This window comes from Caretta caretta, chromosome 6, assembly GCF_965140235.1.
Source record: "Caretta caretta isolate rCarCar2 chromosome 6, rCarCar1.hap1, whole genome shotgun sequence".
NCBI classification, from domain to species: domain Eukaryota; kingdom Metazoa; phylum Chordata; order Testudines; family Cheloniidae; genus Caretta; species Caretta caretta.
The window spans coordinates 39,696,712-39,717,028 of NC_134211.1; the positions used below are offsets into that span (position 1 = coordinate 39,696,712).

Genomic DNA, 20,317 nt, shown 5'->3' on the forward strand with positions numbered 1-20,317 from the left:
TTAGGCTGACTCTGCATCTGTAAAGTGAATAACTAAACAAACTTTGATCTAATTTCATCTAGGTGCCATGCTGGCAGTGTGTTTTAGACATTGAATGAGTATGTACATAAAGAACACCGTGTTTAAAAGTTGAAGTATACCTGACATTATGATGTCAGGACAGCCTTGAGAGTAAATTGTGCTCTTCATGCCTTTGCTTCAGGACCAGTTGTTCTATTTCTCTCCTGCTGAAGCAGAAAATTGAGCAGACTGGTTTCTTTCTTGTCTCTTTATAGAGGACAAAGTTACATTTTTAGGAAAGGTGGGCTTCTTATATGTAGTAGAATATATTCTGAGTCCTTTCGGCTAATCTTACAGTCTCACTTTCTCGGGTTTGGCTGCTGGAAATACTGTAGGGGGCAGTTGGTTATGCAAGTCAGAATTAATACTGATTGTGTTTATTTATACAGTAACTGGATTTTCCTCGCTACACTCAGTACACATTTCTCAAACTTGTTTTACCGATTATCATGATGCTGAGGGCTAGACCTAATGTACTCGTCTCCTTTTGTCACCTGAGAAATTCCTAGAAATCAGAGGATTGATTAAAAAGATACCTTATTGACTTCAAAAATAAACAAGGGCTTCACCAGATACAAGTGTGAAAATGTGTTTGTATCTGAGAAAAGAAGAATGACTAGGAACAGGAGTTTACTGATTTTAGGAGATGTCAGACAAAGGCATAAAAAGAGCATTAATCAAGCCAGAGCAATTTTTTTTACAGCACATTGTGTGACTGTCACTAATTCTAGACTCTAAATTCTATAGAATGCCATAATTTTAAATGTGTTTAGCAATTGGCTTCAGATACTTATCAATAATGCAGTTTGTCAAGTAGTCACTTGTTAAAAGGGGCAAGAAATTCTTAACCTTTCATGTTGACTTCAGCTTTCTCCTACAATGGAAAGAACCACATGAAGTTCCAATCATGTTGACGTGTGGAAGGGGTTAAATAATTCTTGAACAGTTTATCGCTCATCAATTGTAATTAAATATGTTTATATTAAATTATGTGTTGTAATTAATGTAAAATCTTTTAGCCTGTGCTGTTATTAGAACCAGACGCTGAAGTATCAACAATATTTCAACATGACTGTGCTGCCTTGCCAGCTGTCTAACTGTAATTACTTTAATCTCAGCTTGTTATCTAATTATCACCTTTGTAAAGGGAAAAGTACTCTCTAATGCGTACTGATTGTTTCAGATGATGATGAAGAGCGTGAAACAACTGTCAGATATCTTAGGCCTGCTTATCCAGGTTAGAAAACTTATTGTGAGGCCTAGTTCGCTTCAAATCTCCCTGACAGAGAGTGGAACAATGGACATGAGACTTTTTCCACCTTGTTTACCCTTAGACTGTGAATCTAGTAATCAGTGGAAACAACAGAATTGCAGAAAAGAGGTAAACAATCTCTCATTTTCTCGAAACATGGTGGGAGAATAACACATCAAAATGTATGTAGATGAGTGCTGTATAGATTTTCATAAGAATATGGTAAAACTTATCTTTTTATGATTAAATTTTTGTGGTTTAATAACTTCCTGGCATGATGTTTTTCTCAAGTAGTTATGTCATGTGCTAAAACACTGTAACCAAATGCAAGAATTTACTTACTGAATTTTGTAGTAATATCTCACATTTATATCCAATTTTATCCCGGAAAATCCCAAAGTGTGTTAAGAATTTAGCAAGTTACAGTCAGAAATTGCATTCACTACTGAAATGCAGTTATCTTCTGAGATGAAATGTGATAATTGTCTGACAGAACACTTCAATATTATACAACAGTTTAGCTCTATCATATCTAAATGAAAATGCACAGGAAATCTTGGAAGATTGATAGATAAGAATGGAATTAAATGGAATTTGGCTATAACTTCAGGGTTTGCATCCCTACTCTTACCCACCCTTCCAAAAAAGGGGGTATGGAGAAGTGAGAAGAAAAGTGCCGTAGAATATTTAAAGAACCATAATTGGTCAAGACCTTTCATATGAAAGACTGAATTTATTATTAAAAATTATTTACTCAGTGAGAAGAAAGTAATGAAACAGTTTTGAGATAACATTGTTATCGTCTTTGTAGCTTTTAAAAATGATTCTGTGGTAAGGTTTTTAATGATTGAAGAATGTCCTCATTAATGCTGGCATGGTTTGAATGACGCTGAAATATTTGTAAGTTGCTGTTCCTTCCCTTTCCTTGATATCCATGTCCACCATAACAATTTGTCACTCTATTACTGTACCAACAATAAAGAAAAGCTTTATTTTTTTTTTAAAAGGAGGGGGACGATGGAGGGAAGATGTCTGTAATTGGTCCTTTATTCTGATAGACATACTCATCACTTGTTACAAAAATGTAATTTTCTGCTACTGAATTAAAATGACTCTATGTCCCTTTGTAGGAACCAGTTGTGCAAGGCGGTGAACATCTTTTTATGAGGCATGGAGCACCTTCAGCCCTGATTAATGTGCCTATGAACTGAGGGCGCTCCAAACTATGCATCAAATTCTTCTCAAGATTGGGTCCTTACATAAGAGAAACCATATATTTCAACCGCAGCTTTGTTAGCCAAATGTTTTAACAATTATATTTCAACCTCTTCAAGCAATCATAGTTTTAGCCTGCATTTTACATGCAGGACTCCTAAACTCCAATTCAGCAAAGTATTTAAGTGATGCTTAAGTGCTTGATTGAATAACCATGGACTGCTGAATTGGTCCTCTTGCTTATCTTTTATTCTCCTACTAAAGTAGCCGATCCTTTGGCCATCATGGAGCTGCACAGTCAGTTGGTTTCAGTGAAACATCTTATGAAAGGTACTGCTTGTGGAAGGGAAAAATCAGAATAGCATCAGAATGTGGCAGCAGACCAGTGGTAAAAGGCTGTCTTACTTTGGCATGAAAAGAGACTCTTGCTGACAGGACTGGAGAGCAGTTACTTCCATTGTACATGTAAAATGCCCGTACATGAGATTGCACAAGCAATTTTGGTGTGGGGGACTCAGGGCCCCTGGTGGGGCTGAGCAAACACTCAGTCTATGCTTCCTTAGCCTCCTGACTGGGGAAAACAATAGGAGTTGGGGACTCTGACCCATTGGGTAGGGTAGAGTAAACAAAGAGTCTGCAGCCCCTGGGGTGGGGAAGAACAAATGGTTAGTCTCTAGTTAGGACCCCCAGTAGCCACGTCTAGTGGCAAGTGCGGCAGGGCAGAGGGGGTAGAAGAACCCGGGCCCACCCTACTCCACCGGGTTCCAGCCAGAGCCCTATGAAGCTGGAAAATTCCCAGTTAAGGGTTCAAGCATTGGCTTCTAATACATTCCCTGGGTCATTTCCTACCATAAGCCCCATAGAATCATAGAATATCGGGGTTGGAAAGGACCTCAGGAGGTCATCTAGTCCAGGGGTAGGCAACCAAAGGTGGCATGCGAGCTGATTTTCAGTGGCAGTCATACTGCCCAGGTCCTGCCCACCGGTTGGGGGGGTCTGCATTTTAATTTAATTTTAAAGGACGCTTCTTAAATATTCTAAAAACCTTATTTACTTTACATACAACAGTTTAGTTATATATGATAGATTTATAGAAAGAGACCTTCTAAAAATGTTAAAATGTATTACTGGCATGTGAAACCTTAAATTAGAGTGAATAAATGAAGACTCGGCACACCGCTTCTGAAAGGTTGCCGACTCCTGATCTAGTCCAACCCCCTGCTCAAAGCAGGATCAATCCCCAACTAAATTATCCCAGCCACGGCTTTGTCAAGCCTGACCTTAAAAACCTCAAAGGAAGGAGATTCTACCACTTCCCTAGGTAACGCATTCCAGTGCTTCACCGCTCTCCTAGTGAAAAAGTTTTTCATAATATCCAACCTAAACCTCCCGCACTGCAACTTGAGACCATTACTCCTTGTTCTGTCCTTTGCTACCACTGAAAACAGTCTAGATCCATCCTTTTTGGAACCCCCTTTCAGGTAGTTGAAAGCAGCTATCAAATCCCCCTTCATTCTTGTCTTCCGCAGACTAAATAATCCCAGTTCCCTCAGCCTCTCCTCATAAGTTATGTGTTCCAGTCCCCTAAACATTTTTGTTGCCCTCCACTGGATGCTTTCCAATTTTTCCACATCCTTCTTGTCGTGTGGGGCCCAAAACTGGACACAGTACTCCAGATGAGGCCTTACCAATGTCGAATAGAGGGGAATAATCACGTCCCTCGATCTGCTGGTAATGCTCCTACTTATACAGCCCAAAATGCAGTTAGCCTTCTTGGCAACAAGGGCACACCGTTGACTCATATCCAGCTTCTCATCCACTGTAACCCCTAGGTCCTTTTCTGCAGAACTGCTAGTGAGCCATTCGGTCCCTAGTCTGTAGTGGTGCATGGGATTCTTCCGTCCTAAGTGCAGGACTCTGCACTTGTCCTTGTTGAACCTCATCAGATTTCTTTTGGCTCAATCCTCTAATTTGTCTAGGTCTCTCTGTATCGTATCCCTACCCTCCAGGATATCTACCACTCCTCCCAGTTTAGTGTCATCTGCAAACTTGCTGAGGGTGCAATCCACACCATCCTCCGAATCATTAATGAAGATACTGAACAAAACCGGCCCCAGGACCGACCCTTGGGGCACTCCACTTGATACCGGCTGCCAACTAGACATGGCAAGACATTGATCATTACCTTTTGAGCCCAATGATCTAGCCAGCTTTCTATCCACCTTATCGTCCATTCGTCCAGCCCATACTTCTTTAACTTGCTGGCAAGAATACTGTCAGAGACCGTATCAAAAGCTTTGCTAAAGTCAAGGAATAACATGTCCACTGCTTTCCCCTCATCCACAGAGCCAGTTATCTCATCATAGAAGGCAATTAGATTAACCAAGCATGACTTGCCCTTGGTGAATCCATGCTGACTGTTCCTGATCACTTTCCTCTCCTCTAAGAGCTTCAGAATTGATTCCTTGAGGACCTGCTCCATGATTTTTCCAGGGACTGAGGTGAGGTTGACTGGCCTGTAGTTTCCCGGATCCTCCTCCTTCCCTTTTTTAAAGATGGGCACTACATTAGCCTTTTTCCAGTCATCCAGGACCTCCCTCGATCTCCATGAGTTTTCAAATATAATGGTCAATGGCTCTGCAATCACATCTGCCAACTCCTTTAGGACTCTCAGATGCAGTGCATCCGTCCAGCTTTTCTAAATAGTGGACTTGTGCTCATCCAGCTTTTCTAAATAGTTCCGAACCACTTCTTTCTCCACAGAAGGCTGGTCACCTCCTCCCAGTGCTGCCCAGTGCAGTAGTCTGGGAGCTGACCTTGTTCGTGAAGACAGAGGCAAAAAAAGCATTGAGTACATTAGCTTTTTCCAAATCCTCTGTCACTAGGCCTCCCTCATTCAGTAAGGGATGCCGGTTGCCTCCCTCATTCAATAAGGGACCTACACTTTCCTTGACTTTCTTCTTGTTGCTAACATACCTGAAGAAACCCTTCTTGTTACTCTTAACATCTCTTGCTAGCTGCAACTCCAAGTGTGATTTGGCCTTCCTGATTTCACTCCTGCATGCCTGAGCAATATTTTTATACTCCTCCCTGGTCATTTGTCCAATCTTCCACTTCTTGTAAGCTTCTTTTTTGTGTTTAAGATCAGCAAGGATTTCACTGTTAAGCCAAGCTGGTCGCCTGCCATATTTACTATTCTTTCTACACATCAGGATGGTTTGTTCCTGCAACCTCAATCGGATTCCTTAATATACAGCCAGCTCTCCTGGACTCCTTTCCCCCTCATGTTATTCGCCCAGGGGATCCTGCCCATCAGTTCCCTGAGGGAGTCAAAGTCTGCTTTTCTGAAGTCCAGGGCCTGTATTCTGCTGCTCTCCTTTCTTCCTTGTGTCAGGATCCTGAACTCGACCATCTCATGGTCACTGCCTCCCAGGTTCCCATCCACTTTTGCTTCCCCTACTAATTCTTCCCAGTTTGTGAGCAGCAGGTCAAGAAGAGCTCTGCCTCTAGTTGGTTTCTCCAGCACTTGCACCAGGAAATTGTCCCCTACACTTTCCAAAAACTTCTTGGATTGTCTGTGCACTGCTATATTGCTCTCCCAGCAGATATCAGGGTGATTGAAGTCTCCCATGAGAACCAGGGCCTGTGATCTAGTAACTTCCGTTAATTGCCGGAAGAAAGTCTTGTCCACCTCATCCCCCGGTCTGGTGATCTATAGCAGACTCCCACCACGACATCACCTTTGTTGCTCACACTTCTAAACTTAATCCAGAGTCTCTCAGGTTTTTCTGCAGTTTCATACCGGAGATCTGAGCAGTCATACTGCTCTCTTACATACAATGCAACTCCCCCTTTCTGCCCTGCCTGTCCTTCCTGAACAGTTTATATCCATCCATGACAGTACTCCAGTCATGTGAGTTATCCCACCAAGTCTCTGTTATTCCAATCACATCATAATTCCTTGACTATGCCAGGACTTCCAGTTCTCCCTGCTTGTTTTCAGGCTTCTTGCATTTGTGTATAGGCACTTGAGATAACTTGCTGATTGTCCCGCTTTCTCAGTATGAGTCAGGAGCCCTCTCCTCTTGCGCTCTCCTGCTTGTGCTTCCTCCTGGTATCCCACTTCCCCACTTACCTCAGGGCCTTGGTCTCCTTCCCCCGGTGAACCTAGTTTAAAGCCATCCTCGCTTGGTTAGCCAGCGTGCTTGCGAAGATGTGCTTCCCTCTCTTTGTTAGGTGCAACCCATCTCTGCCTCGCACTCCTCCTTCTTGGAACACCATCCTATGGTCAAAGAATCCAGAGCCTTCTCTCTGATACCACCTGTATAGCCATTCGTTGACTTCCACGATTCGACGATCTCGGCTGGCAGTGGCTCGGCATCCCAGTCAGTCTCCGCAATCGGCTGGTTGGCTGCAGCGTAGTCCAGGTCCACAGTCCCAACAGCCTGGAGAGTCGCAGGTTCCTCTGCGGGAGCCTGCAGCACATGTCCTTCCTCCTCTTCAGGTAACCCAGACTGAGCTGGGCTGCCTCCTTTTATCTGTCCCTTCCACCTGGAGCATGCGCAAAGGGGCATGGTCTCCTGGACCCACAGTGATAGGTCAGGCCCCGTTGGCCCAGTGCGGGGTTGCTACATCCTGTCATAGTACCATAGTGAAACATTATTTCAACCTTGAATCCATGAAGCTCATTCTTCTATTTTTCACTTTGACCGTCAGGAATATTTTGACAGACCTTCAGAAAACCATCCAGTAAGGCCATCAATAAAAATACGTTGTAAACCATTTCTTTACTTTTTAAACTGCTTTTTGATCAGCACTTTCTTTTCTTCTTTCCAAAAACTAATTTTAGACTTAACTTTGTGTTGTGTCCAAAAGCAGAAAATGGCCCTGCATCTTTAGCATACACCCTCTACTTCTCATATGAAAGATCTATGTTGGCCCATTAAACTATAATGGCTTCTTCGTTTTATCAGGTCAGTGAATCATGAACTAAAGAGTCTCCTAAATAGGCCTTGACAAGACTGCTACTGCTGCAAAGGAGCCATTACTGTCTTTCAGGTTAGTGATTTGCTAACAACGAATTCCCAGGTAAAAGGTCTGATGTGATAGAATATACAAGCAGCAGTGAAGAAAATAAAAACACAAATAACTATTATTGAATAACATTAAGCCAAGAAATACTGAGTGAAGGTTAAAAATTAAGGTAGGTTCTTTTTAAATTGGCAGTTTTTGCCTTTTTAATTTTTTTTTTTTTTAGCAATGAGTTACAAATGGGAATCTCTGTCTTTATTTTATCCTTCACTGCTTTTCTTGTGGTTGCAGATTGAAGATGGATCCTTCAGGTAACTGTAACATGTAGCAGTTTGCTAGGGTTTTTTAAGCATATATTTTTAAAGCATCTGTGTTAAGAAGGTGCTCATTGTAGAGAAAAAAACACTCTGCTGCATGAAATCAACTGTTTATATTGACATCTGAACATAACCTTTAAATACTTAAATATCAACATATGTACTTCCCCCATCCCCTAACCTTAAATGTTAAGATTTCTCTGCTAGAGAAGAACTCCATATATTGTCTGTTTAAACTATTCTTACTTTTGGTGAAACCGGGAAGGAAAATAGTAAATAACTACGTTTAATAAGTATATAGTCAAATGATGCCATCTATTGAATATTTGAATTGGTTTTTATTTGTACATAAATTAATTATACTGTATGGCTGAAATCTTGGTCTCACTGAAGTCAACGTGAATGTTCTCAGCTCCTCGTTGCAGCTGTTTGTGGTGCTTTGGTACAAAATAGTCAGAAAGATAACATAACCTGTAGTGAATCCCTGGCTGTGTTAAGTAATCCAAATACTTAAAAACTAAAAAAAAATTGGATAAAGATTTTTTTTCCTGTTTGTAAATCCTTTACTGTGACCTCTAAAACGACTATTTAGATTATAAACTCTGCTATTGGACTTCAGGTTATTCATCAAAGGGAGTATATTTTTCAGAGCTTTAGGGGTGAACTGCACAAATGTGTATGGTGGTTTAGAAACATTAAAGAAGACAAGGTGCCTCTTCAGGGAGCTTGCAAGGACCAAATCCAGTTTCACATGAGTAGGGTAGGAATTTAGAAGCCTGTGGAAGTACTTTTATAAAGTGAAGAGGACTTGACTTTAAGGGTGCAATCCAATGCCCATGAAGTAAATACTCTTTTTTACTTCAGTGAGAGCTAGATTGGGCCCTGAATTAGAAAGATACAAATACTGTAGGCGATTACAACATTGGCAGTTGCGGAGCATAGGAGAATGAGAGAGGAAGTAGGAGGAATTGAAAGCTAATATGTAAGTAGGAATGAAGCTGTGGAGAACTTTATTTGTTAAAATCAAGCAGATATTCTGTACTGCTTGACAGCTACAGTGTACAGTAATTATTACTGAAACCTGCTCCTTTTTAGCTCATACATAGCAGTATAGCACTGATCCAGTTTGACAATGGTATAGAAAACGCATTTATTCTACTTCATACGTTGTTTTCTGGGAAATTGGGAAAAGAGCAGATTTTCAGACATATGCAAGAAATAAATACAGGATAAGCCATGCTAGTGTTGAATATTAGAGATTGACTTGTGAGGGACTGCCTGAGAGTGAGTGTTTAGCTGGGTGCTTTGTGTAGTGCACAGTGTTTGAGATTTGGGTGCAGCCTTTCTGGTTAATGAATGATGCTCTATGTTATTTTTTTTTTTATAATTCAGTTAAGATATTATGGTTTCCTTTAATAATGGGATTTCTTTAGGATAAAGGAACCTCATTTAAGGTTGCTATCTACAGCACATAGATCTGCAGAAGTTGTGAAGATGCAGTACAGCAGGGCTTGAAAGTAGGACTGTCAGTTTAATACATTGTGTGAAAATTGGGGCCGAAGGTCACCAGTCTCCTGGTACACAAATCTCCCTCTGAGAATCTCATTTCATTCAGACTATCAGTTAGATTAGAAATACCCTAATTATCCCACTGAAATTAAATTACTTTATGTAAGGGTGATATAATGAACAACCATAAAGAAGCTATACAACCAATCATCCTATTAGTCACAGCAAGACTAGACTGCTATACACTAAATGGCTCTAGTTGATTATTGCAGGTTGGTTTATGCCACATAAAATAGAGGGAGGGAAGAAAAACAAGGAAGATTTGTTCTAACTTCTCTTGTTACATTTTTACGATTTAATTTAGTGTGCGTATTTTTAGCAAAATAGGTGTTGGGTTGATTGTGGTGTCGGGGATTGTAGGTTTCATGAGTTACAAAAAGGTTTTCAGTTCCTAGATATACCCTGACAGTAACCCAATAATGATTCTGAACCTGAAGGAGTTAATTGCTTCCTTCATTGGGGGATTTCAGAAGTTTCATTAGTGCACAGGAGCGATTATCTCTTGTGTTCCAGTTCAAATCTAGCCCAGGACTCTGTTCCTGTCTGACAGTTGTTCAGTGTAGCAGTCAGTCTGCTACTGGTCAGGTGTTCCTATCACAAAAATCTCTACCACAATTAGTATCAATTAGACCACACGGTGGAAATTTCCACAGATATAAAAAATGAAGGTCCACAGAGACTGAACTATCCCTTCTCCTGTACCAGTTATCCATCCAACAAAGAAGAAATGTAGGTATATGGAAGTATCATGGGGGGAAAAATAAATGTGTTTGGGATGTCTTACCAGCCTGGTCTTTTCTCAGTCTGTTTTTATGAGAACTTGTTTTAGGATGTGCTGCAGGTCTGTTCTAATCATCCATGGTCTGATCCTGCATAGGTGCTCAGTGGATGTTGAGGGCACTTAGCACATTTCTGGGTCAGATGCCAGTTATGTACATGAAATCTTTGTAGTCCAGAACATGACTGCTGCTGAAGAAGTTTGGTGGTCTCACTGAAAACCTTTAAACTTCTGTGATGCCTACCTTGTGCCCTGCTGAACTGCAAGTTCAGTTTTTCATCTCCACTATTAGGAATCTTATGATAAAAGCATAACATGGATTATGAGACAGACATGGCAAATTATCCCGTGCAATCCTCCAGCAAGTCTTATAACCACTTTTGATGGAGTTCACTCCATATGAAATAATATATTGATGCTACTGTGTTATTTAGGTGTTATCTGTGAATAAACATATAAAGAAATCATGTCAGGGAAAAGCAGCAAGCCATTCAAATACTGTAAAAACCACATTATATTGTATATCTTTAAGAGAAAAGAACAATATAGTATTTTTAAAGATGGCTGGCTGCTAAATTCCATAGTTTATCTAAACACACACAAAGTAGAAGTGTGTAACATAGCACTTAAGTTGATCAGAGTTGCAAGGGGCATTCATGTTGAGCAAATGTGATTTGATCGGTAATACAGGCTCTATGCTAGATATCAGGAACTGAGATGGAAAGGTACAGTACCAACTATAATCATTTTTCTTTTATCAGACCGGAGATAAACAGCAAAGTCTTGGGAAAGAAAGTAAGAATATTTTGGGTGAGGAGTACAGGAATTATAAAGAAATGACTCCGTTACCAAAATCTAAGTATTTCTTGATGCTAAATTCATGGCTCAAAGCAACAATATAAAGGGGGGAAATTTGCCTAGAAATGATCAGACACTAGCAAAGAACTAAACCTGTACAGAAGCCTCAATAGAATATTAAGCTTGTTGTGACTGACAGTATGTGGTCTCTAGTCAAGTCTGAATATAGTAAGGTACAAAGTCATTTAGAAATTCTTGATGAAATTCCATTACATTGTGCTTTTCAATTTAAGGGAAAATGACTTTAGCTGGAACTAATATGTAGTGATTTAATCATGGAGGCCAGAGGAAACACAGCTCTCCAATTGCTTTAGACAAAAACTCACACTGTTTTCATAGATTGCTGCTTGATCATCTATTGCAAATCATTCTGTTGTTGTTGCATTTACTACTGCACATCCCCTAAGCTTTGCATGTTATCGGGGGAGGGAGGAGAGAGAGGAATGGATGTAAAATTAACGATGAGCCAGCTGGTGAATGGAAATCTCCTGGAATTATAATAGATTGAAAAAAAAAACATGGACAACGGTGAATGGAAATGGCTGTTCTTACTCCAGAGTAGTGTAGTCAGCAGCCCAGTCTATAGCTGCTTAGTTCAAGATTTGGCAAGATCCCGTGACACCAAGCAGCAAAGGTTGTATTAGTCAGTCTGGAAACTAGAGCCAGGGAGAACTACAAGGTCTGTACATGTCCAGCAGCTTTAGTAAAGAATTACTATTGTATTCATTACAGCTGAGTCCTGACTTGTTGCTATCACAAGAGATACTACACCCAGTTCTCACAAAGACTGGGTCTCTGATTTTTATTCTCTGCCCTTTGATTCTGGGGCCTCAATCTGATCTTCATGTTTTTCATATCATTAGCATCACTTTGTCTTTCCCCTGGCTTGGAAAGAGAGTCACTCAGAATGCCACTTTGTGTGTACAGTGACCTACAAGGGATGCTCTAAAGACTGGCTTGGAGCCAGTAAAGGTGTGTGAGTCTCTAGGCTCTTTATGAGCCTGGAATTTCCATGTGGCATCTTCTACATGTTCAGGCCATGATAGTGAAAGTGGTCAACATCTTCCTGAGAGTTGGTGCATTTCAGTAAAATACATTTGTTTTTCTTCAATTTTTAAATGTTAAATTTTTGAAAAGATTTTAATCCAATTAATGCTGATGCCCCATGTGATCCTTCTGGAGGAAAAAAAGCACCTGGAGCAATGTGTGCAGTGTACCTGTGCAAGTTTCTCGCTGTGCAGTAAAGCCATATCAAGGCGAGGTTGTACAATAATTAAATGGATGACTGACTAAAGCCAGCTGCGTAGATGAGCTTTTTAGATAAACAAAAGTAATTGTACAGCTTAAAAATCTTTCCTGAACACACACATTTCTGTAACAAGCTATTCTGAAATGAAAAGGATCCCATTCTGCAGATACTTACATAAGTAACTTTACTCTTTCAAGTAGTCCTGTTGATCTTGGACTATTCTCATGAGTAAATGTTTGCAGGGTTATCCCATAACATATGTTAAAATTAATTAATGCAACCATGAAGGGCATTATTTCCTTGATAAAATTCCATTAGAAACTAACTGTCATAACATAATTTGCTCAGGAACATAATTTGGAAAATATCTCAGTTATTTAATAATTAAAAGCTTCATCTGCTTTAGCTAGAAAGTCAATAGCAAGACTATAAGTTGGATGAGAGTAGTTTGGCAGTAGGTAGGTTGAAGTTAAAGTTTAATGTAAAGTTTTAATTTAAAATAAAATTTAGACTTTGTTCTTTTGGGCAAGGACCATTGTTTATTATGCAATTTTACAGTGCATTGGGACTGTGTTTCATGGCTGGGGCCCTTAGATACTACCACAGTACCAATATAATAAAGGGTTGGATAGCCAGCTGGCTAAGTCACTTCTGTTAGTGTCTTATGTTATGGGTGTCACAAGTGTGAAACACAGTAACTATATATAATAGTGAAGAGAAAATTAAATAGGAAAATACAGTGAGCATACACAGAAGAGGCAAACAAAAGAAATAGGGATATTGCCTTGTTAAGAAAAAATAGAATTAGCAAAACATTAATCTCTATATAGTTATGGGGTTGCACCCAGCATCATTTAAAAAAACACATACTCTGATTTGCATTTTGACGTATCTGTTTCTTTGTGTTCCTGCAGCTCAAAAATGCCCTTCAAACTTTCCACATAGTCCAATCACCTCACATCTTGTGCACAGACTTTAATTGAAGAAAGTAGATTGTATTTAAACAGAATTATTAACACTTTTAATATCAAATAGTAATTGTTCTAGTGTATTATGAGCAATTTGGCCTCTGGTGGCTGGTTGCAGTTTAGAGACTTTTATACTTCAGTACTACAGGAGAGATTTCCCCTTAGCTCAGGTGGTAGTGGCTTGTGATTTGCACAGCATGAAGAGAATTACATTTGCTTTATGAATTCTCCTGAATATGGAGCAACTTGGTAACAGAGTGTGTATGCGTGCGTGTGTGTGTGTGTGAGAGAGAGAGAGAGAGAGAGATCTTGCCCTCTAGAGATTGACCCAAATAGGCTATAGGGATCATCAGCTTCCTCTAACTCAAAGAATTATTTAGCACAGGAAGTGAAGTGTTTTGTTGCTGAAGCTGGACAATGTTTCTAGCCTCAGCTAGTTCCTCATGTACATGTTAGGTTTATATCGCAGTTATCTGTGGTCTGAAGTACCTGGATTTGTTAGTGAGGCTCCATAGTTAATGTTGCAACTTGGGTTCCATTATTCACTCTATATTCATTCCTCTTATAACTTGGCACAGGAGCAATTGCTCTTAAAGGTAAACTAAAAAATTTGGGGGGAGATTCTGTAGGCAATTGGTCAATTCATTTTAAAGCTATGGATGCCTAAAAATTCCTATACTTTGAGTAAATTTCAAAATAATTTTTAAGCATTCATAACTTTAAAATAGACCAGTTACTTAGTCTTTCCCAGTTCCCTTTTGAGTTCCTCAAGCTGAAAAAACAAAAAAGAGAAATGATTCATTGGCAACCTTCAGAATGGAAACATTAAATTGAATCTTGAACCTTTTTCTCCTTCCCCTTATACCATTAGCTGGGGTCAGATTGTCAGGCAAGCATCTGCCATTTTTGTCTGTCCGAGTTGGCACTAAAGTCCACCTGCTTACCATCTTCTTTAGTGCAAACCATGCATTGCTTCCTCGACTTTCCTTAGGGTCTCTTTCCTGCAACCCTATCCTGCCATGCTATCTTTACTAGGTCCTCTTCATTCATCCTCTGCTTGTACCCAAACCATCAAAGTTCTGTGGCTTGGATTTTGTCAGCCACATCACAAATGTTGACTTCCATCCTAATGTTTTCATTTCCAAATCTCTCTTTGTGTAACTCCTCTTATAGTGTGAAGTTAATCTTTAAATTTAATCTTAAATATCTTTTTAAGATCTAGAGGAGATGGTAATTAAAATAATTTAAAATCAGCAATTCAAACTTTATAAAGTCAGCATGGCCCCATAGGAGACTCGTAATATCTCTGCAAGGCAATGAGAAACAAAAGAGAAATGGATTCCTTCTAAACTGTGGAAGGCAGGACAATGCAAGGCAGGAAATGCTAGAGATCCAGGGAATCTTAGAGCTACTGAGCTCTGCAGGGAAAGAGGTAGGGGAAACTATGGACCTTGTGGAGCTCGAGAGCTCTTCAGGGCAATGATGTTTGGGGGAGCTAAGGATGCTTCGGAGTTTCTGAAATTCCAAAGATCAAGGAGAGCAGTAGGGAGTAGAGGTATGTGGATCTCCAAAGTTCTGCATGCAGGAGAGGTGGAGGAAGGAATGAGGGTCGGTGGACTCTGTGGACTGCCTAAGATTCAAAATGAGCCCGTATTTTAAACAGAGATTAACTGGAAAAAAAAAAGTTAACATAACTGTTGCTACAATGTATAAATGCTAAGTAATGTTTCAGTTAAAAAACTAAACATTTCACAGGATTGAAAAGAAGAGTGGACACATCCTCAAATACTGTTCATACAGTCTCTTATGTAAATGTACCAGTGTAAGATACTTCAAAAACAAACTTAATTCTGTACCAGTAAAGGCACCTACCATTCATCAGAGATTTGCTTCTGTAACAGCCACCACAAATCTTAGTCATTTGAAGTCATTAACTAAAAATGGAAATGTAATACATCTACAGGCACATTCTCTGTGATGGTGAAACAGGTTAGTCTGAGGTCTTCAGCCTACAGTATGTGTGTAAAGTGGAGTTTCTGAAGATAAATATGAAAGACTGTATCCTCAGCTGGTGAAAATCAGCATGACCCTGTAGAAGTCAGTGGAGCTACACTGATTTATATCTGATGAAGATTTGGCATGTAACCTCTACCTGAAAGTTTGGACCTCTGACTGGAAATGGGAAGGTGTCTAGGAATGTTCTCAGTAGTATTCTAACAATATGGGATGGGGTGGAGTAGATTTTCTCAGTGGACTAGTGGTTGAGGTAAACAGAGTATAACTAGACTGTGTGTGGAAAATAAGATGTGATATGTTGTGGTCCCTTTGCTACAGTAGGGAGTTTCAGTGGCAGGGTTGAGAGACTGAAGAATAAGAGGCAAGATATTGGTATGTCTGTTTAAGAATGGGTGAGTGAACTGGAGGATGGTTTGTGGTTTCTGAAAATTTGTAGCCCATATTTAAAGTGTGTGTGTGGTTGAATGTGTATGTGTGTATGGTGGGTCGATGTAAGCCGATTACTGATTTGTGGGTTAAAGTTTGGAATCATTAAGGTTGTTTTAGGAATTTGCAATGTAATATCTTACATATGTATATTTGTTTAATAGATTTTGTAAATTGTGTTTCTGAATATGTATAATTCTTTCTTTAATTTTTATTTCCATACTTTTAGTTGTTTAAGTTTTTTTAAACTGTAATATTCCGTCTTTGGCACAATAGCAACTTTAAAGTTAATAATTAGTTTGTTTGTTAGTTTCTTATAAATTGTAGAGTGATCAGTGCCTAATTAATATGGTGTTAGCTATTAAAATTCCAAAAACAGGTAAGCTAGGCAAGGATGTTGGCTAAAGGGTTCAGCTGCCACTTTGTTAGATTCTGAAAAACTTAAAAGGGGACCATATTCAACCTATTTAATGTTCATATTGTCTAATGTCATGCTAATTTTTTTTGTAAAGTGCTGTAACCTTCATAAATTTAGCACTATTTTGGCAGCTAAAGAATTTATATCAAAAGTATTTTGCACAAATTGTTTTATTTCTGAAGAATTGCCTTTTCTGGAGGGATTAACTGTAACAGAATCAATGTACAGTCAAACTGTAGCTCAGTTTGCTGTATTTGTTTGCCCTCTCATATAGTTTCCTACAGACTTGGTTTATGTGGGTGATGATGCTAGGACTTTCCAAGAGATTTGATGAATAGGCAGGTAGAGGAAGCCTTATCTCTCTGCAATTCTTATGTGCAATGGTAATACTTTAAAATCTTGCCAGTTGCATTATTATCTAAGACTTGCAGTTAGCTTAGTTTCTTCTTCAAGTAAATGGAGCCATGTGTTTCATTTAGGTGTCTGGGCACCCAGTGTGCCAGAGTGAGAGACTTTTGCCTAGCAGTACCCATAAAGGGGCAGAGTTCGCACCTCATGGGCACAGCCCCTACTCTGGCTATATGAGGTAGTGCCACCCCCTTTCCCTTCAGTTCCTTCTTACCTTGTGTGGCTGGAGTCGCAGCTCTGTGTGATTTTTTTTCACCTCAAAATCCCTCTATTTTTAGTGATTTTTCTAGTTGTATATAGTTAATTAGTACTCTTAGTAGAGTGTTAGTTTAGTTAGCTGTGGTTTAAGTATTTCCTTGGTGATATCCTCGCCAGGTTTAAACCAGCTGCCCAATGCCTCGAGAGAGGATTTTGGGGGATTTGTCACCAAAGGCTGATTGGTGGCTAAGACTTCATTGCAGTCCATGCTGGACGTCGCCTATACTTCAGCCAGAGTATTTGAAATTATGACAAGGTATACACCCTCAGCTTTGGTGGCAAGAGTTTTCTTGAGTTGGTCCTTCTCTCGTCTCTCAGACTGTGCCTATCCTATGCAAACTGAAAAATCTCTGCATGACTCCCATCAGAAGATCTAGCTTTTCTTGCCTTGTGGTTTTTTGATGGACCCTAGATTAGAAGTGATATAGTAGAAGAGAGTATCGGAAGGTAGGAAAGTGAGACTGAGATGGATCTAGCAGCTGGAATCAGATGTTCTGAAAAAGCTGTTTCTCTTGAGTTCTCTTAATTGAATCCAGAGTTCTGATGATAACTTTCTCATCCTTGCTGTTGCTGGTATCACTTTTAGAAGAGCAGAAATGGACACTTTGTAGGCACAATGTAAGAAAGCAATTTTTAAATCTGAAGTAGGGCAAGAAGAGGAGAAACTAAAACAATGGGATCTTTCTTCAGATTCAGATGGTTGTTCACTAGCCCTGTATTTTTGCACTGCTATATTAGTTTTACTGCAGACACAGGAGATGCTAAAGTAACTTTCTTAGTTTGTGTAGACATTCTTGCACTTTTAGCCTCCAAGGAAACTAGCAGAGACTCTAGAGGACATAGGAACTGATCTCCTTTTTTTTATATACTGGGTTTTTGAAGTAGATCTGGAAGGGAGAACATGCCCCAGCATTGCAAGAAGCTGTTGCAGGAAGAGTGGAAACTACATAGAGTATATCATGCCTCATCAAATCTGCCAAGTTTAATCTGCCATTACAGAGAGAGAGATGTCTAAGGTATGGTTAGAATTGACTGACAACACTTAACTAACTACTAAGAATGATTCTGTCTTTGTAGTACAATACATGTCTTTCCACCATGTCCATGTGTATAGTATTTTAGAATGTGGTTAATACGAGTGATGAAGACTAGTTTTGAGGATGTGCTTATCTTTGTAAAACTGTGTTAGAGATCTTTCTATTTATGCTTGTCACTCCTGACATTCTGCTAGTAACTATCTCAGGTTGGCGCCTGATTGCAAGATAGTTAGACAGCCTGTGCTTTTTTGGGTGCAAGCTTCCTCTTTCAGTCCCAAACAAAAGCTGATTTTCTTTCATGACTGCCCTAGAGTGTCTGCCTCTGATGGGCTAAACACATTAAACAGAAATTAGTTTTCTTTGTTTTAATTTGTGAATCACTAAGGTGAGACCCTCATGTCATCATTTGTCATTAGAGTGCAGCTCTACCATTAAGGGAAAAGCAAGAGCTGAAGTGAGACTGTTTTCTTAGATCTGCACTATAAAGCTAATCATATGCTGCAATTATGTGCTATGCATATCTCCATAAGCAGCAGAAATCACCAAAGGGTGGTGGCGGAAAGGTGGCGTATCCCACTAAAAAGAAGAATTCTGTCTTCCAGGGAAAACTGGCTCCATTTCCACGCCTATTATACTTTACCTTAGCTGGGATAAGAATTTCCCAGTGCCATTAGCTTCTAACAGCACCCAAGGAAAAATAGTGTTTGAATGTGAGGTACTAGACCGAAGCCACCTTGACCTTTTCCAGTAATTGTACACTAAATTTGAATTTGATCCAAACTACAAAGCACAAAGTTGCATTCCTAATCAAATTGAGCTTTTTGGGTCAAACTGCTGCTCTTGAGTCTGCTGTCACATTCTTCACCAAACTTCACTTTAAAAAGCACAACCTTGCACCTGTAAATAAGGTTACTGCAAATTACTGGTGGCGTGAGGCAATTACCATTGAAGTCTATTTCAATAAAACTTGGATTGGCCCTTGTGGGAACAAAAGGAAAACCAACGACTGGGCTGTAGCTTTGCAGTCCAACCCAAAGGACCGTTTTTTTCCTATTACACAACTGTAAATGCAAAATAGCTTCACTAACTTTGATAAAGTTGCTCTGCATTTAGGACAGTGAGAACAAAATGTAGCCCATTGTCTTAACGTGAAAAGGAATTTCACCTCCAGTTATCATTTCTGAGAATATGATGGAGCAAAGTGATTAACACATGAGCACTTGGATAACTCATGAAGTGAAAAGCCATTAATGATTAATTCATGTTGTAAAAAATCAAAACAAAATAAGTGAAAGTTATAGAAGAAATATGAATTAATGCAAGCTATGAGCGCTAAATACGGGAACTGTAAAGTACTGGTAAATTGTCATTCTGGTTTGCAGAGAATTATGGGCAGAAATCACCTAATGAATAAGAGTCGTGCACCACTTCTTGCAATGTGCTGAAAATGTTTCCAGTAATGTGTTTTGGGAGCAAAGGAGGGAATTGCATTAACAAGAATACATTTACGTTGTATGCTATTTGGTCTAAAACTTTCCTATATATAGTTCCAATAACTTCAGTGAAACAGTTGAATTATATAACTTTGTACACCTGTTAGTGTTATAACCATCAGGAAGAAAGCCTGATTCTCCATCTCTGTAGTGAACAAAAATGATCTTTCTAATCAATGGAAGCAGCCTGGGAGGGAAAAAAATAACTGCACAGCTTGTTAAGCCAGTTCCAAGTGTGTGTGTGCGAGCAGGCATGCACGTGCACGCTCAGAGCTTTTGAGCTGAGGCATTTCACAGGTTGAACCCACCAAACTTCACTTCCCAGGCTCCTGTTCTGAGTCTGCATCTTTTAAAGTGACCTTACGTTACAGAGCCACATCACATAATTCCAGGAGAAGCAGAGTTTGAGTTTAGTGGGTGTTCCTGAATTTTCATTCGAAGCCAAAGATATGAGATTTTCCAAGAGGATACTGTGGACACTAGTAGATGAGACTTAAAAAAAAAAAAAAAGACATTTTGATTCAGAGTCTTGTCCATTCATCAATCCTAGTCCATCCTTCTGTTCCCTTCCCGAATCAGCAATGTCCCATCCCTGCCCACCTGGCACCAGATGTGCTGTCAGCCACCACTGTATGTCCCTAGTCCTCCAAGTGGCAGAATGCAAAATCTCAGGTGACATTCACCTGGAAGCGCTTAGCCCTCAACAGCTGCAGCCCCTTGATTACCTTGCCCGCCTCAGCGGCTTTGTGCTGCTACCATATCAATTGCTTGTCAATTCAGCTTAGCTATGACTTTGACTGACTGGAATGAGTGAAGTGGGAGTGGGGTGCAGGCGAATGGTTAAAATTAATTGCTACATAAGAAAAAATTGAAAGATAATTATTCCTGCTTTCCTGTCAGTGCTCGAGGTGGATGACCTCATTAACTTGCAGCTTGTACACAATTCAATTACTAGGAGATGGAA

General features: G+C 39.7%; 1 long non-coding RNA gene across 1 annotated transcript in view; it reads left to right on the forward strand.

The window, feature by feature from the left end:
- LOC125639033 (uncharacterized) overlaps positions 1-2,341 on the forward strand; it is a 44,020-nt gene extending 41,679 nt beyond the window's left edge. Inside the window, exon 6 of the long non-coding RNA XR_007357359.2 lies at positions 1,244-2,341. This is a non-coding gene — a long non-coding RNA (uncharacterized LOC125639033). The remainder of the gene's footprint in view (positions 1-1,243) is intronic.
- The last annotated feature ends 17,976 nt before the right edge of the window (positions 2,342-20,317 follow it).